The sequence below is a fragment of the Pristiophorus japonicus genome, unplaced genomic scaffold (genome assembly GCF_044704955.1).
Source record: "Pristiophorus japonicus isolate sPriJap1 unplaced genomic scaffold, sPriJap1.hap1 HAP1_SCAFFOLD_433, whole genome shotgun sequence".
Lineage (NCBI taxonomy): Eukaryota > Metazoa > Chordata > Chondrichthyes > Pristiophoridae > Pristiophorus > Pristiophorus japonicus.
In genome coordinates this window covers 72,599-99,820 of record NW_027254235.1, presented here as the reverse complement: position 1 = coordinate 99,820, position 27,222 = coordinate 72,599, and the positions used below count along the sequence as shown (strand labels likewise).

General features: G+C 46.4%; 1 protein-coding gene across 3 annotated transcripts in view; it reads left to right on the top strand.

Annotated features, from left to right (window-relative positions):
* LOC139251728 (uncharacterized) overlaps positions 1 to 27,222 on the top strand; it is a 53,047-nt gene that overhangs the window by 14,068 nt on the left and 11,757 nt on the right. The window contains exon 4 of one of the 3 annotated variants that reach the window (XM_070873279.1): positions 1,752 to 5,500. The exons of the other annotated variants lie outside the window; for them this stretch is intronic. The gene's annotated coding sequence lies outside the window, so the exon portion shown is untranslated. Of the gene's footprint in view, positions 1 to 1,751; positions 5,501 to 27,222 lie in introns of those variants that run through there. 3 annotated transcript variants of the gene reach the window in all.

The window sequence follows — 27,222 nt, the reverse complement described above, 5'->3', positions numbered from 1 at the left end:
GAGGCTGACCCTACCAGCCGGGATGTGCAAATCGTAAAACATGGCCGAAACAGTCCAATTTCATGGGGACCCCGAGAAGGTCTTAACGACTCTACAGCATCATACTGGCTCGGACATACCTGACTATGTGGATCCTCATGTGTGGGCAGAGAACCCCTCCCAAGTGGGTTATACTCCCATTGATCCGATTGAGATCCCAGCGCAGGGCAATGTGGACTGGCCCTCTATCCGACAGAACCCACTGAAATCACAGGCAATCCTCAACTGACCTTTCGGCACTGTATTGCAATTAATCCGGCCTGTTTCCTTACTGAGCCACCCCAAGATGAGGAAGAACCCAGTCATGATTGCTTATCTTTAATTTAAGAGGCCACATCAGTCAGGGAAGATTTAGTTGATGTACCAATGGAAGATCCAGACTGTATTCTTACTGAGCCAACCCAAGATGAGGAAGAACCCAGTCATGATTGTTTATGTATGTTGACGGAAGTACTTCTATTAATCCAGAAGATACACGAATCTCAGGATACGCCATAGTAAACCAGGAGAATCAGGTCTTGGAATCTGCCGCTTTTGAAACCGACTATCTCAAAGTCAATATCTATACCGACTCTAGGTATGCCTTTGGGGTGGCCCATGATTTCGGACAATTATGGAAAAATAGGGGATTCCTAACCTCACAGGGGAATGAGATATCTCATAAACAGCTAGTATCTGATTTGTTGCAAGCCCTCATGTTCCCCAAACGCATTGCCATTGTCAAATGTACTGCCCACACTACCGGAAAATCTCTGGTTGATATAGGGAATTGTTGTCCTGACCAAGAGGCCAAACAGGCCTCTCGTGACCAACAGATGGTAGTGCCCAAAATTATGAGTCAGACTAAAAATCCTGCGAAGGATAAGTTAGCCTCGGAAAAACCAATGCCAACCATCCAAGATGTTATAAAAGCACAGGAGGACGCTCCTGAAAAAGATAAACTGTTGTGGAAATATTATGCATGTACTTATGACAATGTTTCTAAACTCTGGACCACTCCTGCGGAACAGACTTGCATGTCTGACGAGTTGGCCTCATGGGTTACAGAATGTCTGCATTTTGCTACTCATTGTGGAGCAAGGGCAACAAGTGATACGCTTTTGGCTACTTGGGGGCACCCTAGACTCCAGGCGCTCACCCAGAAACCAATAGTCGTTGCCTGGTTGGCCAGCAACATAATCCAGGGAAGGGAGTCCCCTGTGATTGGGGTAAAACGCCCCTACCCGAAGGTCCCTTTGAGACATTTCAGTTGGACTACATTGAGTTGCAAAAAGTTCAGTGTTACAAATATGTGTTAGTAATAGTAGATGTGTTTGGCAGATGGATTGAAGCCTACCCTAACCTGGGCAATAAGACTCAGACTGTTAAGGTGTTAATGAGGGAAATTGTTCCTAGATATGAGATCTCAGCTAGACTGATGACCACCTATGTTCTTTCTCTGACTCAGGCTCTGCGACTAGTTCACAACCAGGTTCAAGATGCTCACCTCGACCTCCCAGTTTTACCCGCATTGTCCCTCGTGGCACCAGGGAAGTATGGATTCGGAAGGGATTAGAGCCACAATGGGAGGGGCCTTTTTAGGTCTCACTCACTACCCCCACTGCAGCCAAGGTTGAGGGGAGGGGTGCCTGGGTTCACCTGCACCACTGCAAGCTCACCACCCTCTAACGAACCTATTTTACTGGTTATTCTAACTCCTGTTTCTGTTCCAGACTTCCTCTTCTCCATAGCTGAACAAGGCCGTTGGCATCCTAAATTGGAACGTGGACCAGTTTGAACTTTTACCCGTAGTGATAGACAGCCAGCTACACCGACGGTGACCTGAGAAGAGAGACGGGAAAACTGAACTCTTTTAATCAGCAAAATAATTGGACTATTTATCTGAATCCTGAGCCATAAGATGAGACTGTGTCTGTATGCCACTGTCTGCATAATAGTGTTGATATATGACAGTTTTGGCGCACGGGAAGGAAGACAAAGGCGAGAGCTCCATGTAAACACCTTTTTGTATATATCTTACGTTTATGCGGAAAAAGGGCACTTCACTAGATGCTGGGTGTGTTCACATATCCCTATACATTCCAAAGGGGGAATTCCTTTGCGCACCGTTCCACTGACCCTAACTGAGACTGTTAGATGGATTCAAAGAAACGATATTGGAACAGGTAGCTAACCGCACTGCTGAGGCTCTGGAGGGCATCACAGCTGAAATGGTAGCGATAAGGACCGTAGCATTACAAAACCGAATGGCCCTCGATTACCTGTTAGTTGAGAAAGGGGGAACGTGTGCCCTGATAGGATTTGAATGTTGCACTTACATTCCTGATAGTTCAGAAAACATAACCCACCTTGCCGATCACATAAGGAGCGAGGTGAAGAAGTTATCCACACCAGCAAAAAAACTTAGCAGGTTTGATTGGTTTCTGGGTGGATCTTGGAGATCCTATCTAATAATAATTACCTGCTGTTTGATTGTTGGTTGCCTTAACCTCTGCTGTAAAGTACAAGGTTAACAGACCCTCTTGTGGTCAAGGGTTCCCGGGTTATGATCCAACAAACTAGAGAACTACTCAACAATAATATGATTCTGGAAAGGGAGTGCGAACGGATGAATGCAATACTCCTAGAATGATTCTAAATGTTATCATAGAATGATAAAAGGAGGGATGTGGATATCTGAACGGAATATATGGAATTAAGGACAGTAAAGTAAACGGGATATATGAAAATGTATAAGCCATGGAAGAATAGCTGGGAGTGTAAATTCCTGGATTCTTTTACCTCAATCTGGTTCAGTAAAATTACTGAGTCGAATACCTCTTGTGCTTTGAACAAAGCAGTCTTTATTACCGGCCAGTAAGACCTATCAGACAGAAGATATACTCTCTGGATAGAGCGTACACACTCCCTATGGATAGGTGAAGTTCCATCGTAAAGCGTTAACAGTTATACAGTTTTGAAATCAGGTAACAAAATACAGATGGATTGACAGTCTAACTCAGCCACTCATTCGTCAATCTATATGAGATGTTCTTCTTGAAAGCTCAAGCATTGCCTCTAAATGTTTCAATCTAATGGTGTGACTACTAACTGAGACCTTGCAATTCTGCAGATTTATTTTATGTTACAATTAGATGTCATTGGCAGGAGTTAGTGACTTGAAACCTTGAGAAAGACTGTTAGCTATGCTGATGTTGCACTATTTGCAATCTGACATTCTCCCAGCTATTCTTCCATGGCTTATACATTTTCATATATCCTGTTTACTTTACTGTCCTTAATTCCATATATTCCGTTCAGATATCCACAATAACGTGGACCACACACATACAGGGGAATCTGCTGCCCGATCCACAGCCTGAAACGCTGCTTCTTGCTCTCCAATTCTGTCCTAGCATGCGTTGGACTGTTATCAATTGGGACAGCTGCTCCAGTCCATGAAAGGCTCGGACTCTGCACAGGTTAACTTTCAAATCTATTGAATGTACATATGATTACAAGCAAACAAATGTGTCTCTTATACTGACAAGTAGGATACCCATCGGGGACCAGGAGCGTTACCGATCCAGGCTGTTGATCGTCAGAAGTACCGCACTGAAGACACCTTGCATTCTACTTTCATACCCTTTTTATAACATGGCTACTTTTGGTCATTAAATATGATGTAACTCTCGTAGCATGTCCAGTTCTGCAGTATAGATGTTGGGACTTGGTTCTTAAGGTAATAGCTACACCATCCGTCTTTCGGATGAGATGTTAAACCACACCTGCCCCCTCGGGTAGACATAAAAGATCCTACAGCCACTATTTCATAGAAGAGCAGGGAGTTCTTCCCCGCTGTCTTGGCTAATATTTATCCTTCAACCAACATTACTAAAATAAATTAATCTGCTCATTAGCATCCCAGCCTGACCTTGCTCTGGCTTCTTCTGCAGAGCTGTCTCTGGCACATGCTGAACTGCCTCTCCCTCTCCCCGATAACCCACAATCCTCCTTATCCTTAGTGATAAGCTGCTAACCTATTGTGTTCTAATCTTCTTTCCTGGGCTCTGCTGTCCCTGTCACATTCCCCAGGACCTCGTCACTCTCACAGTTCTGCTCCATAGACCCGACCGACTCCCTCTGGTCCAGAACAAGGGGCATAACCTTAACATTTAAAGCTAGCCGTGGTAATCTGGAACTCCCCCCCCCCCCCCACCAAAAGCTGTTCCCGGGGTCAATTGAAAAGTTGGGGAATTAAGGGTTATGGAACCAAGGCGGGAAGATGGTTAAGATACAGATCAGCCATGATCCAATTACATGATGGAAGAGGCTTGAGGGACTGAATGGCCTACTCCTGTTGCTATGTTCTCTTCCATTATGTTCTTTCTCACCTTTAGGGTTTTCCTAACGACACACTAGGATCCTAACACATTTGTACCTTTTCCTATCCTGGCACGTTGTTGCATGTATATCAAGTGTTGGTGCAATGCCCTGGACTATTGCAAAATGGTCCATGAATTTAAAGGACAGCAGTTGGATCGCATGTCCAAACCTCAACACTGATCCTGTAATCTTCTGCCTCCGCTCATCTGCTGCTGAAACCCTCATCCGTGCCCTTGTTAACTCTCAACTCGACTATTCCAACGCTCTCCTAGCCGGCCTCCCATCTTCCACCCTTTGCAAACTTCAGCTTATCCAAAGCTCCCTGTGTCCTAACTTGCATCAAGTCCTGTTCACTCATCACCCTGTGCTTGCTGACCTATATTGGCTCCCGGTCCAACAACACCTCGATTTTAAAATTCCTATCCTCATGGTCAAATCCCTCCATGGCCTCCTGCCCCCTGCCCCCTGGCCCCCCCCCCCCCCCCCCTGCCAAGAGATGTTTGCTCTCCTCCAATTCTGGCCTCTTGACTATCCCCGATTTGCATCGCTCTACCATTGGTGGCTGTGCCTTCAGCTGCCTGGGCCCCAAGCTCTGGAATTCCCTCCCTAAACCTCTTTGCCTCTCCTTTAAGATGCTCCTTAAAACCTACCTGTTTGATTAAGCTTTAGGTCACTGTCCTACTATTTCCTTATGTGGCTCGGTGTCAAATTTTGTTTGCTAACATTCCCTGTGAAGTGCCGTGGAATGTTTTACTCCATTAAAAGTGCTATATAAATGCAAGTTGTTATTGCCTGGAGGGTTATATTTGCCTGAACTTCAGTGAATGAGGGCAGCAGGCACACGGTTTCCTCCAAGTCACACGTCATGCCGACTTGAACAGATATCGGCTATTGCTTCATCATTGCTGGGTCAAACTCCTGGATCTCCCTCTCTAACGGCACTGTGGGAGGACCTTCACCACAGGGACTGCAGCAGTTCAAGAAGGCTGCTCACCACCACCTTCTCAAGGGGAATAAGAATAACGATGCTCACATTCCGGGACTGAAAATACAAATATTCTGCTGTTTGAACCAGTATTAAAATTTTATCTCCAAATTGTGTTATCTCTGTTGAGCGTTTGGCATACCATAAAATCTAGAAGGTAGCAAGAGTCAGTGCCATGCTTGTGCCCTCCATACTGTAGAAGTCTGCGTTCAATTCGGAGTGACACACTTTAGGAAGGATGTCAAGGCCTAAGAGAGGGTGCTAGGGAGATTTACCAGAATGGTTGCAGTGATGAGATTTCTTTGCAGTAACAACGAGGATTGATGAAGGTCGGGCAGTAGATGTGTATGTGGACTTTCAAAAGCAATTTGATAAAGTAACACAACAGATTTATTCAGAAAATAGAAGCACATGGTGTCAAAGGGATGATGTTAACTTGGGGACATAATTGGCTACATGATAAGAGACAAAGAGTAGTGGTGAATGGATGTTTTTCAGAAAGTATATAGTGGGGTCCCACAGGGGTCGATATTCATAGAATTTTTTATTCTCCCAAGTGATCACTTCTCAATTGGGGCCAGCTCAGAGGCGGAGGGGATGCATCAGGTTCATGTAACACTAAAATGCTGTGCTACATTACACAGGTGGAAGCTGATTCAGTCAATTTCAATGGGGAATTGGATATATATTTGAAAAGGAAAAATGTAGAAAGAGCAGGAAAAGTGGAACTAATTGAATCGCTCTTTCAAAGAGCTGGCACAAGCACGATGGGTCGAATGGCTTCCTCCTGCACTGTATAATTCTGTGAAGTCCCACAGTATTTCCCTTAATCCACATACTTTGTTCTTGCTTTTGACTTTGGATAGTAGAATTGGAGATTTTTCATCCAGGGTGAAGCCACAAGCAGGTAACAGGTTATGCAACACCTCACAGTGACATAGCCAGGCTCCAACCTTCCTGGTGGTATCTGGGTCGGGTTGTTCTGCAGTCTCCACGAATTAAAGATTCATCTCCAGGATACTGTTGCGAGCAGAATAAGCAGCAGTCAGTGCCCCACATGCAGCAAGACCTGGACGACATTCAGGCTTGGGCTGATAAGTGGCAAGTCACATTTGTACCAAGCAAGTGCCAGGCAATGACTATCTGCAACAAGAGAGATTCGAACCACTGCCCCTTGACATTCAACAGCATCGTCAAATCCCCCACCATTAACATCCTGAGGGGGTGGGGTCACCATTGACCAGCCCATTAATGCTGTGGCTACAAGAACAGGTCAGAGGCTGGGTATTCTGCACTGAATGTCTCACCCCCTGATTCCCCAAAGCCTTTTCACCATCTACAAGGCACAATGAGACCTCATTGAGGTGTACAAAATATTGAGGGGCCTGGATATAGTGGATAGTCAGGGCCTATTTCCATTGGTGGAGGGGTCTATTATGAGGGGGCATAGTTTTAAGGTGGTTGTTGGAAGGTTTAGAGTGGATTTGAGCGGGGGGAGGGGGCTTCTTTATGCAGAGGGTTGTGGGGATCTGGAACTGGATGCAGAAACCCTCACCACTTAAGAGATGTTTGAATGGGCACTTAAAAGTGCCGTAACCTGCAGGGTTACGGACCTAGAGCTGGTAATTGGGATTAGACTGGATGACCTTTTGTTGGACGGCGCAGATATAATGGTAAGTACCTTAACGAAGGCCTTTTGAAAATTTAGAAAGAAGTGCACTGTAAATTAGTTTAGAGGGGCTGCGCAAGATAACAAGTTTTGAGGGGGTGCCCGTGAATATGGATAGAAATGGAGGGAGAGGTTAAGAGAGGACAGAAGGGGAGTGAAGTCAGAGGAGCATTATATCAAACTCATCAAATTTTAACTTCAACTTTCGATGAAGCCTGAGAGTTACATGATATGCACTAATATGGCCCACAAAGACAAAAATCTTGGACACTGCAGATTTTGGGTGTCAGCATCAAGCATGCCCAGGTCAGGTAAAGATTAGTTTTTAATTCCTTCTCTCTTCTCCATGGCACTATTTGAAGAGCAGGGAAGTGCTCCCAGTGTCCTGGTCAATATTTATCAATCGACCAACATCACTAAAAGACAAATGATTGACCATTATCTCATTACTGTTTGTGGGATCTTGCTGTGCGCAAATTGTCTGCCATAGCCATATTTCCCTATATTACAACAGTGGCTACACTTCCAACAATACTTCACTGGCAGTGTTTCAAGCATCTTGAGGTGTTGGAAGGCGCTATATAAATGCAAATCCTTTCCTTTTAAAGTTTATTGTACTCAGTATCAACCCCAAACTCCACTCCAAGCCAATGCTTCAGTGTGCCACTTATAGCCATCCTGTGGCCTCTGAGGTGAGACTGGCAATTAGGGGGAGCTTTGTTCTGAAGGCCTGTGCCCACCAGGAATGAGACCGTGACCACTCAAAACTAATTTTATGCAGTATCCTTGCAGCTAGTAGACAAACTTTCATCCCATCAATCTGGGCTGGATTTGAACTCGGGTCCTGGAGTCGAAAGGTCCGCATGTTCTATGTTTCTATGTAAAGCATTTTGTTTTGAATAAAACTTGTAGCTGCTTTGAGATAGGAACACTTGCAAACTCTGTTACAAAAAAACAAAACTGCACACAGCGGACACGGAAATGTGCAAGATTATTGGGCAATTTATATCCAGTTAATCGTAAAGCAATTCTGAGTTAAATTTATCAGGTACAGGTGGAGTGCTGTACTGTGCCGTACCTCAGAGCAATCTCTAGAGCCTGAATCCCATAATATTTGAGATTTAAGTCCGGAGCTTTTTGCAAGAATCGAATGGCAAGGTCACAATCCAGCGCAGCTTGAAGCATTGGTTCTGTATGGTGGGGGAAAACAAAGTTAATTTCACAGTGACGAACTCCAAGTCCTGCCTGCCAGACACTCCCCTTTAAGATAATGAAGCTTCTGCATTGACAGACTTACTTCCCTGCCCCCATCCCCCACAATGTTCACACCCTAAAATGGCGATTGCAGTGCAATTCCAAAGCTCAGTCCTCCACCTCTGAAAGTGGGAAAAGTGAATGTGACACTTACTGTACCAATTGCAGACATGATCATGTGAAACAGCTGCTGGGTAGATGTCAGTATATTATTGTCAGTATATTATTATGTTACTGGACTAGTAATGGGGAACGGGGACATAGAAGAAAGATCCTTTGACTTCCTATTATGTTGCCCCTATCTCTCTCATTGTTGTGAACACATGTTTGTGGCGGAGGAGCGGCGAGAGATCGTGGCGGAGGTGCGGCAAATGAGGGTGTGGGGCCCAGAAGAGCCGAGGGCCCAGGGGCAGCTCGGGCCAACCCATACTGTGATATGTATGCGCACTAGGTCTGTACAGCAAAGCTGGTCTCCAGTCGTCCTGGTTAACCCTTGCCACTGAATAAAGGCCTAGCTCTGTCAAGCCCGTGTGATGGCTGGTTTGCAACGGCCACCACACGTTAAAAAAATCCACGCACAGGCATAGAAACATAGAAACATAGAAAATAGGTGCAGGAGCAGGCCATTCGGCCCTTCTAGCCTGCACCGCCATTCAATGAGTTCATGGCTGAACATGCAACTTCAGTACCCCCTTCCTGCTTTCTCGCCATACCCCTTGATCCCCCGAGTAGTCAGGACTTCATCTAACTCCCTTTTGAATATATTTAGTGAATTGGCCTCAACTACTTTCTGTGGTAGAGAATTCCACAGGTTCACCACTCTCTGGGTGAAGAAGTTTCTCCTCATCTCGGTCCTAAATGGCTTACCCCTTATCCTTAGACTGTGACCCCTGGTTCTGGACTTCCCCAACATTGGGAACATTCTTCCTGCATCTAACCTGTCTAAACCCGTCAGAATTTTAAACGTTTCTATGAGGTCCCCTCTCATTCTTCTGAACTCCAGTGAATACAAGCCCAGTTGATCCAGTCTTTCTTGATAGGTCAGTCCCACCATCCCGGGAATCAGTCTGGTGAATCTTCGCTGCACTCCCTCAATAGCAAGAATGTCCTTCCTCAAGTTAGGAGACCAAAACTGTACACAATACTTCAGGTGTGGCCTCACCAAGGCCCTGTACAACTGTAGCAACACCTCCCTGCCCCTGTACTCAAATCCCCTCGCTATGAAGGCCAACATGCCATTTGCTTTCTTAACCGCCTGCTGTACCTGCATGCCAACCTTCAATGACTGATGTACCATGACACCCGGGTCTTGTTGCACCTCCCCTTTTCCTAATCTGTCACCATTCAGATAATAGTCTGTCTCTCTGTTTTTAACACCAAAGTGGATAACCTCACATTTATCCACATTATACTTCATCTGCCATGCATTTGCCCATTCACCTAACCTATCCAAGTCACTCTGCAGCCTCATAGCATCCTCCTCACAGCTCACACTGCCACCCAACTTAGTGTCATCCGCAAATTTGGAGATACTACATTTAATCCCCTTGTCTAAATCATTAATGTACAATGTAAACAGCTGGGGCCCCAGCACAGAACCTTGTGGTACCCCACTAGTCACTGCCTGCCATTCTGAAAAGTACCCATTTACTCCTACTCTTTGCTTCCTGTCTGACAACCAGTTCTCAATCCACGTCAGCACACTACCCCTAATCCCATGTGCTTTAACTTTGCACATTAATCGACTTGCCTGGTTGAGTGCAGTTCCACCCCTGGAGTTCAGGGTTGGAACATCTATGAACTCATTCCTTTTGGTGTGGAAGCAAGTCATCCTCGTTCGAGGGACCGCCTATGATGATGATGAATGGTAAATACTGCAGGGAATCGAATACGGCCAGGGTGATCTCCTGGACTAGTTTCAATCGCCTGGATAGGTCGGAGAGGAATTTTCCCAGATTTTTTCTCCCTAAATTGGCGTGGGTTTTTAACTGGTTTTTGCCTCTCCCAGGAGATCACATGGCTCCGGTTGGGGTAGAGTGTAGAATGTTTCAGTATAATTCGGTGTCGCAATTGTGTGAGGCGGACTGGTTGGGCTGGGTGCTCTTTGGCCTTTCCGTCATTGTTCATAGGTTTATATGTAACCTTTAGGGTTGCTGACCAAGGGCCGTGCGCCTCTTTGTTGGCCGGCGTGAACATGATGGGCCGAAATGGCCTCCTTCTGCGCTGTAAATTTCTATGTTTCTAAGTCAGGAGTGTGATGGAATACTCTCCACTTGCCTGGTTGAGTGCAGTTCCAACAATAAGAAGCTCAACACCATTCAGGACAAAGCAATCTGCTTGACTGGCACCCCATCCACTACCTTAAACATTCACTCCCTCCACCACCGGCACACCGTGGCTGCAGTGTGTACCATCTACAAGATGCACTGCAGTAACTCGCCAAGGCTTTGATAGCTGCTCCCAAACCTATCACCTCTACCACCTAAAAAGGCAACATCAGCAGGCACTTGGGAACACCATCACCTCCAAGTTCCCCTCCAAGTCACACCCATCCCAGCTCGGAAATATATCGGCCATTCCTTCATCATCTCTGGGTCAAAATCCTGGAACTCACTCCCTAACAGCACAGTAAGAGTACCTTCACCACACGGACTGCAGCGGTTCAAGAATGTGGCTCACCAGCACCTTCTCAAGGGCATTTAGGGATGGCTTTGCCCACATCCCATGAATGACTAAACCAAAAGGTTAGAAAACAGAGAGTAGGGTTTAATGATAATTACTAAGGTGGGATGTGGTGTTCCACAAGGATCGGTGCTGGGAACACTTCACTATTTACATAAATTATTTGGACTCGGGAAATTTGAAGTACAATTTCAAAATTTTTATACAGAGGAAGACTGCGACAAGATACAGAAACACATGAATAAATCTGCAGGTTGGGCATGTAATGGTCTCCATATTATAAAAGGGCATAGAAGCACTAGAGAAGGTGCAAAAAATATTTTCTAGAATGATACCAGAACTGAGAAGTTATACATATCAGGAAAGATTGAACAGGCTGGGGCTCTTTTCTCAGGGGTGATAGAGGTCTTTGAGATTATGAAAGGGTTTGATAGGGTAGGCGTAGAGAAGATGGTTCCACTTGTGGGAGAGACCAGAACTAGGGGCCATCAATATACGATAGTCACTAATAAATCCAATAGGGAATTCAGGAGAAACATCTTTACCAGAGAGTGGTGAGAATGTGGAACTCGCTACCAGAAGGAGTGGTTGAGGCGAATAGTATCAATGCATTTAAAGGGACGCTGAATAAACAGATGACGGAGAAAGGAATAGAAGGATATGTTGAAAGGGTGAGATGAAGAGGGCTGGGAGGAGGCTGGTGTGGAGCATAAACAACGGCATGGACCTGTTGGGACCGAATGGCCTGTTTCTGTGCTGTGACTACTGTGTAATACTTTGTATTTTCTCTGATATCCTCGTCAGTGAAAACTAGGGCAAAGTATCTGTTCAATATCCTTTCCATTTCAGTATCATCTTGTGAGTTTACCTTGCTCATCCCTTAGTAGCCCTATCACTATCTAATTCTCCTTTTGCGCCTATAGAATATTTAACTACAGGTAGAACCTCCCTTATCCGGAACCCTGGCCTGTTCTGGATAAGGCATTTTTCCGGACGAGGGATGGTCACGTTAAATTGGATGATACAGCTACTGAGCAAGGGGATATCAGGCCGGGCTAGCTTGGGGTTGGGAGTGCGGCAGGGAGATCATGGGGGTGGGGTGAATCACGGTGACAGGCCAGAGATTGTGGGAGTTGGCAGCGAGGAAGGACTTCAATTTGTTCATGTCGGAGTTCTGCGCATGCGCCACCCGGTGGCCAGGAATGGTTCCAGATAAGGGAGGTTCAACCTGTATTTCTTTTTCATAGAATCATAGAAATTCACAGCACGTTGGTAGGCCATTTCAGCCCGTCGTGTCCGCGCCGGCCGACCAAGAGCTATCCAGCCTAATCTGACTTTCCAGCTCTTGGTCGGTAGCCCTGCAGGTTACGGCACTTCAAGTGCACATCCAAGTATTTTTTAAATGTGGTGTGGGTTTCTGCCTCTACCACACTTTCAGGCAGTGAGTTCCAGACACCCACCACCCTCTGGGTGAAGAGATTTCCCCTCATAGCTCCTCTAAACCTCCCCCCAATTACTTTAAATCTATGCCCCCTGGTTGTTGTCCCCTCTGCCAAGCGAAACAGGTCCTTCCTATCCACTCTATCCAGGCCCCTCATAATTTTATACACCTCAATCAGGTCTCCCCTCAGCCTCCTCTGTTCCAAAGAAAACAGACCCAGCCTATCCAATCTTTCCTCATAGCCAAAATTCTCCAGTCCAGGCAACATTCTTGTAAATCTCCTCTGTACCCTCTCCAGTGCAATCACATCTTTCCTGTAATGTGACCAGAACTGCACACTGTACTCCAGCTGCGGCCTAACCAGTGTTTTATACAGTTCAAGCATAACCTCCTTGCTCTTGTATTCCAAGCCTTGGCTAATAAAAGCAAGTATTCGTATGCCTTCTTAACCATCTTATCTACGTGGCCGCCTACCTTTAGGGATCTGTGGAAATGCACTCCAATGTCACTTTGTTCCTCTACACTTCTCAGTGTCCTACCATTTAATGTGCATTCCTTTGCCTTGTTAGCCCTCCCAAAATGGATTACCTCACTTCTGCAGATTGAATTCCATTTGCCACTGTTCTGCCCACCTCACCAGTTGATTGCTATCTTCCTGCAGTCTACAGTTTACTTCTTCATTATTAACCACACAGACAATCTTAGTATTATCTGCAAACTTCTTAATCATACCCCCCTACATTCAAGTCTAAATCATTGATATATACCACAAAAATCAAGGGACCTAATATTGAGCTCTGCTAAACTCCACTGGAAATATCCTTCCAGTCACAAAAGCACCCATCAATCATTACCCTTTGCTTCCTGCCTCTGAGCCAATTTTGGATCCAACTTGCCACTTTGCCCTGGATCCCACGGACTTTTACTTTCATGACCAGTCTGCCATGTGGGACCTTATCAAAAGCTTTGCTGAAATGCATATACACTACATCAAATGCACTGCCCTCATCGACCCTCCTTGTTACCTCCTCAAAAAATTCAATCCAGTTAGTCAGTCACGACCTTCCCTTAATAAATCCATGCTGACTGTCCTTGATTAATCCGTATCTTGCTAAATGAAGATTTATCCTGTCCCTCAGAATTTTTTCCAATAATTTTCCCATCACCGAGGTTAAGCTGACTGGGCCTGTATTTACTTGGTCTATCCCTTTCTCTCTTTCTAAACAAAGGTACAGCATTAGCAGTCCTCCAGTCCTCTGGTACCACACCTGTAGCCAGAGCAGATTGGAAAATGATGATCAGAGCCGCTGCTATTTCCTCTTTTGTTTCCCTTAACAGCGTGGGAAACATTTCATCCGGGCCTGGGGATTTATCCAGTTTCAAAGCTGCTTAAGCCCCTAATACTTCCTCTATCACTATGTTTATCTCATTTAATATTGCACACTCCCCCTTCCTCATTACAAAGTCTGCATCGCCCCTCTCTTTTGTGAAAACAGATACAAAGTATTCATTAAGAATCATACCCACGTCTTTTGCCTCCACACACAGATTTCCTTTATGGTCTCTAATAGGCCCCACTCTTTCTTTAGTTATCCTCTTGCTCTTAATGTATTCATAAAACATCTTTGGGTTTTCCTTGATTTTACTTGCCAAAATGTTTTCATGCTCTCTCTTTGCTTTCCTAATTTCCTTTTTAATTGCAGCCCTGCACTTTCTATACTCCTCTAGAGTTTCTGCAGTCCTGAATTGTAGCTTCACCAGGTTGGCTTCACCATTTTTAGGTACACCTGGTGCTACTCATGGCATGCTCTTCTATACTCCTCATTGAACCAGGGTTGGTCCTCTGGTTTGATGGTAATGGTAGAGTGAGGGATATGCCGGACCATGAGGTTACAGATTGTGGTGGAATATAATGCTGTTACTGATGGTCCACAGCACCTCGTGGATGGCCAGATTTTAGCTGTTAGATCTGTTCTGAATCTATCCCATTTAGCACGGTGGTGGTGCCACACAACACAATGGAGGGTGTCCTCAGTGTGAAGACAGGACTGCAGAAACTCTAGAGGAGTATAGAAAGTGCAGGACTTTGTCTCCACAAGGACTGTGCGGTGGTCACTGCTACAAATGCTGTTATGGACAGATGCATCTGCGACGATGTCAAGTAGGTTTTTCCCTCGTGCCGGTTCTCTCTCCATCTGCCTCAGGCGCAGTTTGACAGTGCTGTACTTCAGGACTCAGCCAGCTCAGTCAGTAATGGTGCTATCGAGCCACTCTTGGTGATGGACATTGAAGTCCCCCGTCCAGAGTACATTCTGTGCCCTTGCTCCCCTCCATCAGTGCCGTTCAACATGGAGGAGTACAGATTCAGCAGCTGAGGGAGGGCGGTAGAGGGTAATCAGCAGGAGGTTTCCTTGCCCATGCTTGACCTGAAGCCATGAGAATTCACGGGGACCGGAGTCAATGTCGAGGACTGCCTTCCGACTGTATACCACGATGCCGCCACCCCTGGTGGGTCTGTCCTCCTGGTGGGACAGGACATACCCAGGGATGGTGATGAACGAGCCTGGGACATTGCTTGAAAAGTATGATTCTGTGAGGATGACTAGTCTGTGGGACAATGCTAGGCCATTTCAGAGGGCAGTTAAGAGCCAACCATATTGCTGTGGGGCTGGTGTCACATGCAGGCCAGGTAAGGACAGCATATTTCCTTCCCTAAAGAACATTAGTAAACTACACAATCCAGTAGTTTCATGGTCGCCATTAATGACAAGTGCTTTTTATTCTAGATTTATTTAATTCATTGAATCTAAATTCTGCCAATACCGCGGTTGGATTTAAATTACGTCTCCACATCAATTAGTGCAGACCTTTTGATTACTAGTCCAGTAACATAACCACCATGCTACCGTTCCTACAAACAATCGCTACCCATCAACATCCGCACCTCACAATCATGGCTTCATTTCAGCCTCACAACTTTACCACTGCTGCAATACTCACACCCACATCTCGCACCTTGCACACACTGACAGCTATTCAACTATGGCAGACACATCACCCAAACACATTGCAGTACACTCGCTCACACACTTCTCTTTCTCTTGCAGGCTAAGCTGGCGCATAATCGGCAGGAGTAGCAGCAGACAGACGGGGGCCAGCCGGACATGCAGGACCAGCCAGCTGGAGGAGCAACAACTCCAGCTAATTGGACGGCACGTGGTAGACGTGTTGCAACCGGCAAGGTTCAACTCCTTGGGGACAACAATGGTATGAACATTCCTAACCCTTCTTCTCACATTCCACTTACCCCTCAGTCCACAATCTTTTCTCACTTTCAAGCTACTCATGGTGTGTGCATGCATTTCTGACTTGCCATACCTCACCATAATCTGACTCTTGTCCCTTTCTGCTTTTAGATAATCAACAAGCACCCGAACAGTCTGTCCCCAATGTCATCGCAGAAAGTGAGGGGAGAGGAGTCACTCCGTCACTGCATCTCTCACTTGCAGACACCAGCTCACAAACTGACACTACCCGAATGTAGAAGCAGGATCTGCAGAGGGTGAGGTACCGGGCATGAGTGAGCTGCAGCTAGGTGAGGGGGAAAGGGTAGCTGGAGGGCCAGCTCTCTGACGGGCGAGTTAGTGTCTGAGTTCTGCTGCTCAAGGACTCAGATGAGGACCTCAATGGGTGATGGCATGCACACTGAATTAATAGGTGCAGTGGCAAGCCCGCCAGAGAGCATGTCGGCAATGTCAAGATGCGTGGAGGAGCCCGCCTCCAACAGTGCACGGGGCTCTGTGCAAAGTATGGAGTGCAGGATTTCCAGCCTGGAAATGATGATGCACACCCAAAGAGAACGCGGTGACCCAGACGTGATGGCGCACATGATGGGTGATGTCGCAGCTTCCATTGTAGCACAGGCGGAAACGACCCAACGTCTTCGTACTGCAGTGGAAGCTCAGCCTGCTCTCGAGCAGACTCAGCGTGATGCCACCCAAGCTTTGACTGCTGCTGTCGTGGCTGCGTTTAGCACAGTCAACTGGGGCTTTCAGGGTGTTGCAGCAGGCCTGCAATCTGTGCTCTAACAAATTGCTAGGAATGCTGAGACGCCGCCCCAGGGGAGTGGCAGTGGGTCAGCGGAACATTTCCCTGCTGTCCTCTCTCAATGACAGCATTCCTGGTCCCACCTCTGCCACTCCGCCATTGTCCTTGCTGCTATCTGTCAGCCAGCCAGCCCAGACTGCTGCCGAGGTGGTGCAGTCTAGTCAGGCCTTCGAGATCCAGAGCTGCTCGACGTCATCCTGCAAGGTCATCTGAAGTCTCCTGCACAGACACTCAGCAGTCTGCCACCAGCCGTGCTGCAGCCACTGGGGGAACACTTCATAGGAGCACTAGATTAGGAAAAGCCACAAAAGACAGGCACTAGGGGATTGCACAGGGTGATTAGTTAATACTTTTCATGTAAATATGTGTGAATTGATGAGATAAATGTATTAATTTTGTTTGAAATCTTTTGTGGTGACTCTCCCAGGAGGTGGCACCACAATTCCTGATGGCAAGGGCTGCACCCTCATGATGCTCAAATTGTGAGGCAGCAGCAGATCTCCACTGCAAGACCTGAAAGCTTAGCCAAGTACTGGAGGGCTCCTCCCGTGCGGTTAAGGTAGCGGAACCATTGCTTCAGTAGCCCGATGGTCTGCTCTATGATATTCCTGGTGAAAGCATGGCTCTCATTATATGAGTGCAGTGCACGAGTGTTGGGGTGGCGGAGGGGAGTCATGAGCCAGGTGGAGAGTGGATAGCCTGTGTCTCTGAGCAGCCAGCCGCGAGCTTGATGTGGTGGCTGGAAGAGAGCTGGTTCTCTGGTCTGGCGCAAGACGAAGGCATCGTGGCTGCTTCCAGGATAGTGGGCTTTGACCTGGAGGGTTGGCTGTGTGTGGTCGCACATCAACTGCACATTAAGTGAGTGGTAGCCTTTGCGATTAACGATCTCAGGATTGTTATGCAGTGCCCACAAAGCCACCTGGGTGCAGTTGATGGTGCCATGCACCATGGGGAAGCCCGCTATCCTGGCAAAGCCACATGCACGCTCGTCTTGCTTCTCTCTGGCGATCAGGAACCCATTGTAGTTCCTTCTCCTAGTATAGAGAACCTCAGTGATGCCCCGGATGTAGCGATGGATGGCGAACTGAGATGTTAGATATGTCTCCTGCTGCATAGAATCATAGAAAATAGTTGCAGGAGTTGGCCATTCAGTCCTTCGCGCCTGCACCACCATTCAATATGATCATGGCTGATCATGCAACTTTAGTACCCCATTCCTGCTTTCTCTCGATACCCCTTGATCTCTTTAGCCGTATAGGCCACTTGTAACTCCCTTTTGAATATATCTAACAAACTGGCCTCAACAACTTTCTGTGGTAGAGAATGCCATAGGTTCACAATTCTCTGAGTGAAGAAGTTTCTCCTCATCTCGGTCCTAAATGGCTTACCCCTTATCCTTAGACTGTGACTCCTGGTTCTGGACTTCCCCAACATCGGGAACATTCTTCCTGCATCTAAACGGTCCAATCCCGTCAGAATTTTATATGTTTCTATGAGATCCCCTCTCTTCTAAATTCCAGTGAATATTAGCCTAATCGATTCAGTCTTTCTTCATATGTCAGTCCTGCCATCCCAGGAATCAGTCTGGTAAACCTTCACTGCACTCCCTCAATAGCAAGAATGTCCTTCCTCAGATTAGGAGACCAAAACTGTACACAATATTCAATGGCCTCACCAAGGCACTGTACAACTGCAGTAAGATCTCCCTGCTCCTATACTCAAATCCTCTCACTATGAAGGCCAACATGCCATTTGCCTTCTTCACCGCCTGCTGTACCTGCATGACAACTTTCAATGACTGATGTACCATGACACCCAGGTCCCGTTGCACCTCCCCTTTTCCTAATCTGTCACCATTCAGATAATATTCCGCCTACCTGTTTTTGCCACCAAAGTGGATAACCTCACATTTATCTACATTACACTGCATCTGGCATGCATTTGCCCACTCACCTAACCTGTCCAAGTCACCCTGCAGCCTCTTAGCATCCTCCTCACAGCTCACACTGCCACCCAGCTTCGTGACATCTGCAAACTCGGAGATATTACATTCAATTCCTTCTTCTAAAATCATTCATGTATATTGTAAATAGCTGGGGTCCCAACACTGAACCTTGCGGTACCTCACCAGTTACTGCCTGCCATTCGGAAAAGGACCCGTTTATTCCTACTCTTTGCTTCCTGTCTGCCAACCAGTTCTCTATCCACATCAATATATTATTCCCAATACCACGTGCTTTAATTTTGCACACTTGTCAAAAGCCTTTTGAAAGTCTAAATACACCACATCCACTGGTTCTCCTTTGTCCACTCTACTGGTTACATCCTCAAAAAATTCTCGAAGATTTGTCAAGCATGATTTCCCTTTCATAAATCCATGCTGACTTGGATCGATCCTGTCACTGCTTTCCAAATGCGCTGCTATTACATCTTTAATAATTGCATTTTCCCCACTACCAATGTCGGGCTAACCGGTCTATAATTCCCTGTTTTTTCTCTCCCTCCTTTTTTTAAAATTGGGCTTACATTAGTGTCATTGCAGTCACTGGCTGGAGGAAGCAAGGAAGTATCCACTGTGTAAGTGGTGGTGGGTCTGTCAGCTTGCCTTCCTTGACCCAGAGCGGTTGTGAGTCGCTCCCACTCCCAATCCCTTGGATTTATTAATCGGGATGTGATAGAGTGCAGCAGACAATCGTTTTGTACAAAGAAGGTATGGATTTTATTCAAGAAGAATGAATACACCTTTTATTAAAAACTGAGAAAACTTATCACTTTAAAGGAGAAAAAACATATCACTCTAATGGGGAATCCTTTACTAAAACACAAGAGAATACACAGCAGTACAATATCTCCCACCTCCCAATTCCCCTATCTAACTAAGTTAGGTTCTGGGGCTTCAGGGACTATGCTCACCAATCCTTCCTTGACAGTTGGCAATGGGTCATGGTTTCGGGGTTCGTTGGATTTTGTTGATTCGGCTCGCCGTACCCCGAACGTAGGAGAGGACTTCTTGCTGCGTGTTCCTCAGTTGGGTAGGGCACGTATTTGGATCTATGGGGTAAGTACCCACTTTCTTCCTTAAGCAGTAGGTTTTAAAGTTCTTTTAGTTAATGTTTTACCCGAAAGTAGCTCAGGGACAGCTAGTAGAGTGGAAAAGCTTGTGAATCTTCGGGTTTTCGTCGAGTTGACTTCGGTTTTGAAATCGTTGGTCGCTGTGGCTCAATATTACCAATTCGGTTGCTGGTAATATCTGGTGGTTGTGTCGTGAGCCTCTTGCTGCCGCGGCGGTGCTTGGTGTCCTGGTCATTTGCGATACTGTCTTGGTTGGTGTTCTGAAGAACCAGTTTAATGAAGCTGGTGTGTTGATCTTGAAGTCTACCAGGTCTGAAGCATACGAAGCTGGTGGAGAAACAAAGTGCAGTCCTGACTGTAAAAACAGGCCTCAATTATACCCGTAGAGGCTTCCTTATCTGCGCGCCAAATCAACCTTGGTTCTTTGTTTAAATTTTGGCGGGCTCGTTGAGTTTTGGCGGGCTCGTTACTGGTAACTGGATTGAAAAATGTGTCAATTGCTAGAATTATCTGGGTTTCGAGTTGCAATTGCTAAAGTTAGTTTCTGGTGTCGAGTTGTCTGCCTGGCTCCCAGCTTTCTATGCAGGCGGGAAAGGTGATTAGCATTATGCATGTGTTGGACGGGTTGTTGTGCTCGAGTTGAAACTTACTTCCTGGGATCGATTATTGAAATGTAAATGTCTTCTAGGGGCAGGTTTCGAGGGTAAACAGTTCCCCAGACAATTTGATTCACTCAATATGTCCCCAGACAGCTTGATTAGCTCCAATATCCAAACTGGCCTTTTAGAAGTTGAACCCACCCCTTTTCTTGCAGCCCTTTTCTCACAGACCCAACATTCACCTTTAAAAATCCCAAACTTGGTTAAAACTCGTAGATTTCTTCCATAAGCATTTTAGGACCCCAAACTTTCTGCTTAATAGTTCCAAATCGACTTTCCTTTTCAATGAGTCCAAACACGGGGGTTTCCACGAATTTTGGAATCTTGCAACTGGTGAAGAAATGGAGGCCATGGTGACCTTGACTGCCACTGGGAGCTATAGTCATCCTGGTCTGAGGCTGGAGGTCTGGTTTCAGGAGTTGGCAGAGTTCTGTGACCACCTCCTTGGTGAAGCAGAGCCTCCTAATACACTGCTCCTCACTTAATTGAAGGTAGGAGAAGTGCTGTCGGAAGTCCCCGGGTGGGTAAGGCCCTCCTCCTCCATTTGAACAGATGTTCCCATCTTTCTCGCTGTCTCAGCTCCTTCCACTGTAGATCCTGGAGGGCGAGGTCGACTGCCAGTAAAGCCCCCATGACTTTTAGAGTTTGAAAAATAATGAGGGAGTTTTGTATTTGCCAGAAGACTCCATGATACCAAATAACCTTGAAATCACTAAATAAAACTCTTGCAGTTGTAGGAAGTAGCACACAACCACTCAAACTGCAAGATGTGAGTGATTGGTGATGATCCCTTGTTGCTGAAGCTCGCTTACTGCTGCTGCACGCCACCTCTACCTGTCGTTGCTTCCTCCAGCCGGTAACTGCAATGACGCACACTCACTGATGTCATGATCTTCTGTGAATGTGATGTCCCCAACAATCGAGTGTAGCGGCAGCACTACCAGCAACATGGAAATGGCGTGCACTGCTGGAACTGCTATGAGCTGGTGGTAGAGTGCCGACTGGCATTTTAACTCCATTTTGTGGTGCTAACATATGATGCTATACGCACGGGGCGAAATTGCCCCTTCCAGAAAAGTCTGGGAGGCGCTAATGGGGCACAAACTCCTTTTCGCCCAGACTGGAGCCAGAAGCGACTCCACTGAAATTGTCACCATCGTTGTGGGGGCAATAATGAGTTTGCGCCACACCTTCCGATTAACGCCCAGAGTCAGGGCGCACACAGCGATGATGTAATCAGCATGCATGCCAACACAACACCTTATCGCCCCGCGCCGACCCCTTTGCACCAAGCGGGGGAAATTGCCCCGTGGGACATGAGGCTGGTGTGGGACGATGTTCAGGACAGATTCGCGGGGTGCGAAGTTACCATACATGCACCTTAAAGTGGGGGGGGGCTTTTATGCCGCAGCCGCCGTGTTTTTATGTCGGCTGACTTTTTAGTTGGCCCAACAATGGCGACTGTTGGTTCAGCCGGGCCATCATTATGCAGTCCAGCACACCCTCTTGGGTGCCGGGTCGCTGGCCTGGCCAAAAAAGTCCCAAGTGGCCCAGTGGTGCCCACCAATGGGGCTGCAGAGTCTGCAGTGGTCTTCTCCTTCAAATGAAGGGGTGGGGTGTTGTGTGGTGCTACATGGAGCAGCTGCGTAGCGCTGACATCATCACCCGACGTGAGATGCGTGCCCCGATACCAGCCCAGAAATGACGCAGAGCACCTGAGACAGCACTCTGCGTCATTTCAGGTGCGCTGTGGCCCAATTCTGTGAGAGGAGCGGAACTTCCGACCCAGGCGCAAAAACCCACAGGTTCGGAGGTTATCGCCCCACAACACTGGCGCAGGGCAATTTCAACCCCATAATCTTCTCACCCTTTCTAACTTAATATCTTGAAAACTTCAAAAACAAATCAGGAACTAACCAGGGGGCGGGCTACCTTAGATCTGGTCCTGTGTAATGTATCATGATTAATAAACAAACAATCTCCTAGTAAAGGATCCCCTTGGAATGAGTGATCATAGAATGATTGAATTTCAAATTCAGATGGAGGGTGAGAAAGTTGGATCTCAACCAGCGTAGTCAGCTTAAATAAAGGAGACTACAAAGGTATGAGGACAGAGTTGGACTAGGAAAATAGATTAAAAGTGTAGGACGGTTGATGAACAGTGGCATACACTTAAGGAGATATTTCACAACTCTCAAGAAAAATATATTCCAGTGAGGAGAAAAGGGTGTAAAAGAAAAGGGTGTAAAAGAAAAGAGAGCCATCCGTGGCTAACTAAAGAAATAAAGAATGGTATCCAATTAAAAATAAGGGCATACAAAGTGGGCAAAACTAGCGGGAGGACAGAAGATTGGGAAGCTTTTAAAAATCAGCAAAGAATGATTAAAATATTGATTAAGAAAGGGAAGATAGACTATGAAAGTAAACTAGCACAAAATATAAAACACATAGCAAGAGTTTCTATAGGTATATAAAAAGGAAAAGAGTGACTAAAGTAAATGTTGGTCCCTTAGAGGACGAGACCAGGGAATTAGTAATGAGGAACATGGAGATGGCAGATACTCTGAACAAATATTTTGTATCAGTCTTTACGGTAGAAGACACAAACAATATCACAACAGTGGATAGTCAAGGGGCTATAGGGGGGGAGGAACTTAACACAATCACAATCACTAAGGAGGTGGTACTCAGTAAGATAATGGAATTAAAGGCAGATAAATCCCCTGGACCTGATGGCTTGCATCCTAGGGTCTTAAGAGAAGTAGCGGCAGGGATTGTGGATGCATTGGTTGTAATTTACCAAAATTCCCTGTATTCTGGGGAGGGCCCAGCAGATTGGAAAACTGCAAATGTAACGCCCCTATTTAAAAAAGGAGGCAGACAAAAAGCAGGAAACTATAGACCAGTTGGCATAACATCTGTGGTTGGGAAAATGTTGGAGTCTATTATTAAAGAAGCAGTAGCAGGACATTTGGAAAAGCATAATTCAGTCAGGCAGAGTCAGCATGATTTATGAAAGGGAAGTCATGTTTGACAAATTTGCTGGAATTCTTTGAGGATGTAATGAATAGGGTGGATAAAGGGGAACCAGTGGATGTGGTGTGTTTGGACTTCCAGAAGGCATCTGACAAGGTGCCACATAAAAGGTTACTGCACAAGATAAAAGTTCACGGGGTTGGGGGTAATATATTGGCAAGGATTGAGGATTGGCTAACTAACAGAAAACAGAGAGTCGGGATAAATGGTTCATTCTCGGGTTGGCAATCAGTAACTAGTGGGGTGCTGCAGGGATCAGTGCTGGGACCCCAACTATTTACAATCTATATTAATGACTTGGAAGAAGGGACCGAGTATAACACAGCCAAGTTTGTTGATGATACAAAGATGGGAGGAAAAGCAATGTGTGGGGAGGACACAAAAAATCTGCAAAAGGACATAGATAGGCTAAGTGAGTGGGCAAAAATTTGGCAGATGGAGTATAATGTTGGAAAGTGTGAGGTTATGCACTTTGGCAGAAAAAAAATCAAAGAGCAAGTTATTATTTAAATGGAGAAAAATTGCAAAGTGCTGCAGTACAGCGGGACCTGGGGGTACTTGTGCATGAAAACACAAAAGGTTAGTATTCAGAAGAATGAAAGGTGATCTTGTCAAAACGTATAAGATTATGAGGGGGCTCGACAAGGTGGATGCAGAGAGGATGTTTCCACTGATAGGGGAGACTAGAACTAGGGGGCATAATCTTAGAATAAGGGGCCGCCCAGTTAAAACTGAAATGAGGAGGAATTTCTTCTCATAGGGTTGTAAATCTGTGGAATTCGCTGCCTCAGAGAGCTGTGGAAGCTGGGTCATTGAATAAATTTAAGACAGAGGTAGACAGTTTCTTAACCGATAAGGGAATAAGGGGTTATGGGGAGCAGGCAGGGAAGTGGACCCGAGTCCATGATCGGATCAGCCACGATCGTATTAAATGACGGAGCAGGCTCGAGGGGCCGTATGGCCTACTCCTGCTCCTATTTCTTATGTTGAATGTTCCCTTAATCTTCTAATTCTAGGGAATACAACCCTAGTTTATATAATCTCGCCTCATAGTGTAATCCTTGGAGTTTAGGGGCTAAAAATGCATTACCTCTCCTGTTAGCGCCCAGGTGGAGCGCTAATGGCTTATCGGGTAGGCGCAGCAATTTTAGCGCGCCCGTGAAATTCAGTATGGTTTTTGCAGCGGCGCTAGCACTAGGTTCCTGAGGGAAATAAGGGTGGAGACAGAACAGGTGGACATGACATCAGATGATATTAGAAATGAGATAACTGCATTTAAAATAAAGAGAGATATATTAAATAAACTAATCAAACTCAAAGAAGATAAATGCCCCAGTCCAGACAGATTATATCCCACACATTTTAAAATAATCTCGGAAACAGATAGCAGAGGCATTACTATACATATTTAATAATTCGTTCGAAAAAGGTGTAATGCCGGAGGACTAGCGGATAGCTAATATAATATCTGTATTTAAGAAGAGAGTTAGAACATGTCCAGGGCACTATAGACCTCTCAGCTTAACATGGATGGTAGGAAAAATGATGGAATCCCTACTAAAGGAGAAAAAAGAATATCTAGAAACCAAAAATATAATAATGAATAGTCAGCATGGATTTCAAAAGGGAAAGTCTTTCTTGACCAACCTCATTGAATTTTTTGAAGAGGTAACAAGGGTAATGCAGTAGATGTAATTTATCCAGATTTTCAATAGACCTTTGATAAGGTATCACATAATAGACTCATGAATAAGGTCAGAGATTGCAATGTCAGGGGACATGTAGCAGAATGGATAACTGGCTTCAAGACAGAAAGCAGAGAGTCGGGATAAAGGGTAGCTATTCAGAGTGGCTGAAGGTGGGTAGTGGTGTTCCACAAGGATCAGTGTTGGGAGCACTGTTTTTCACATTTTATATTAAGGCTGATGGGTGACCTAATCGATGTTTTTAAAACTATGAAAGGTTATGGTAAGAATAGACACAAGAGGGAGATTTTCTACATGTGGGGAAGAGCAAAACTAGAGGCCATCAATATAAGATAGTCCCCAAGAAATCCAATGGGGAATTCAGAACAAATTTCTTTACCCAGAGAGTGGTGAGAATGTGGAACTCACTCTCACAGGAAGGGGTTGAGGCGAATAGCAAAAATTCATTTAAGGGGAGGCTAGACAAACATCTGAGGGAAAAGCAGCTATCCTTTCTGATACATGTCTCCTGACATTGCAATCTCTGACTTTATTCATTAGTCTATTAAGTGCAAAATCTCTGTCTATCAAAACCTCTCCCTTTGATCCCCTTTCCTCTCCTACCTTCGATCCCCTCTTCTCCCCCTTTGAGCCCCTCCTCGCCCCCCTTTCATTCCTCTCCTCTTTGATTCCCCTCCTCTCCCCATTCGATCCCCTCCTCTCCCCCACTTTGATCCCCTCCTCTCCCCCACTTTGATCCCCTCCTCTCCCGCCCATTCGATCCCCTACTCTCCCGCCCCTTTGATCCCCTCCTCTCCCGCCCCTTTGATCCTCTCTTCTCCCGCCCCTTTGATCCCCTCCTCTCCCGCCCCTTTGATCCCCTCTTCTCCCCCACTTTGATTCCCTCTCCTCTCCCCGACTTTGATCCCCTCCTCTCCCCCTTTAACTTTATCAATTGCTGATTTTCTGATTTTAACTTAATTCATAATTATTCCATAGATTATTTAATTGTATTTAAATATAATTAATCTTGATTATACTGATTCTGCTATTATAGAATCCTTATTGTAGTATTTACCATGTAAATTCAATTTATTTACTTTTCGTTTTTCGCTTGTACCTATTTGCGTGTGCATTTTGTCTGCCGCTGCAAACCTGAGCCATTGACTTTTTACACTTCATTCTCCCGCTTTTTCTGTCTTTCCCTCCCTGCTCAGTATCTAATGTCGATATGCCACCTTTCATCTCTCCTCTCTTGTACACTCTATCCCCCAAAATCCCTACGCTAACACCCTCTTTGTTTTTCTCTTCTCACTCACTGGTTTCTTCCTCCCTAAGTTTTTCTTCCACTTTTTCCCTCTTGCACTTTCTAGTTCTCTCCCAATTGCTTTGCCTCAGTTTCTCACGCTCACTCTTCCTCAAATTTCATCCACTCTTCCATCCCCCTGCCCCATCTACCCTCTTCCCCGTCCTACACCCCCACTTCCCCCCCTCCTACACACCCCTTCCCCGCACCTCCTCCTACACACCCCTTCCCCCCCATCTACACTCCCCTTCACCCCTCCACTCCCCTTCCCCCCTCCTACACGCCCCTTCCCCCTCCTCCACACGCCCCTTCCCCCCCCACACTCCCCTTCCTCCCCCCACCCCCTCCTACACTCACCTTCCCCCCCCCCGCCCCCCACAGTCCCCTTCCCCCCTCCCTCTCCTTCACTCCCCTTCCCTGCAGCCTCTCCAACACTCCCCTTCCCCGTCCTACATTCCCCTTCACCGGGCCCCCTCCTACTTCCTGTCTCCCCAGCCCTCCTACCTCCCTTCCCCACGCCACCTCCTATGCCTCCTCCCACCCTCTCCTACCCCCCCCCTACCACTTTTACCGTGCCCCCTCCCACACCCCCTTCCTGCGCTTCCTTATCCCTGCTCCCTTATACACCCTAATACCTCTTCCTCCTCCCACCCCTGCCCCCACTCCCTCTTCCCTCACCCCTTCTACCTCTGCCCCCCACCGCCCATCCCTTCCCCACCCACTCCTACCTCCCCTTTCCCTCCTACCCTCTCCTCTCCCTTCACCCCACCCCCTCGCCCGCTCCTATCCTTCCCCCGCTCCCTCTTACTCCATCCCCCACCTCCTACTCCATTCACCTGCACACTCCTACCCCTCCCGACTACCTCATCCCCCGAGCCCCCCTACTCCTCACCACACCCCCAACCCTTCCCCCGCTCCCTTA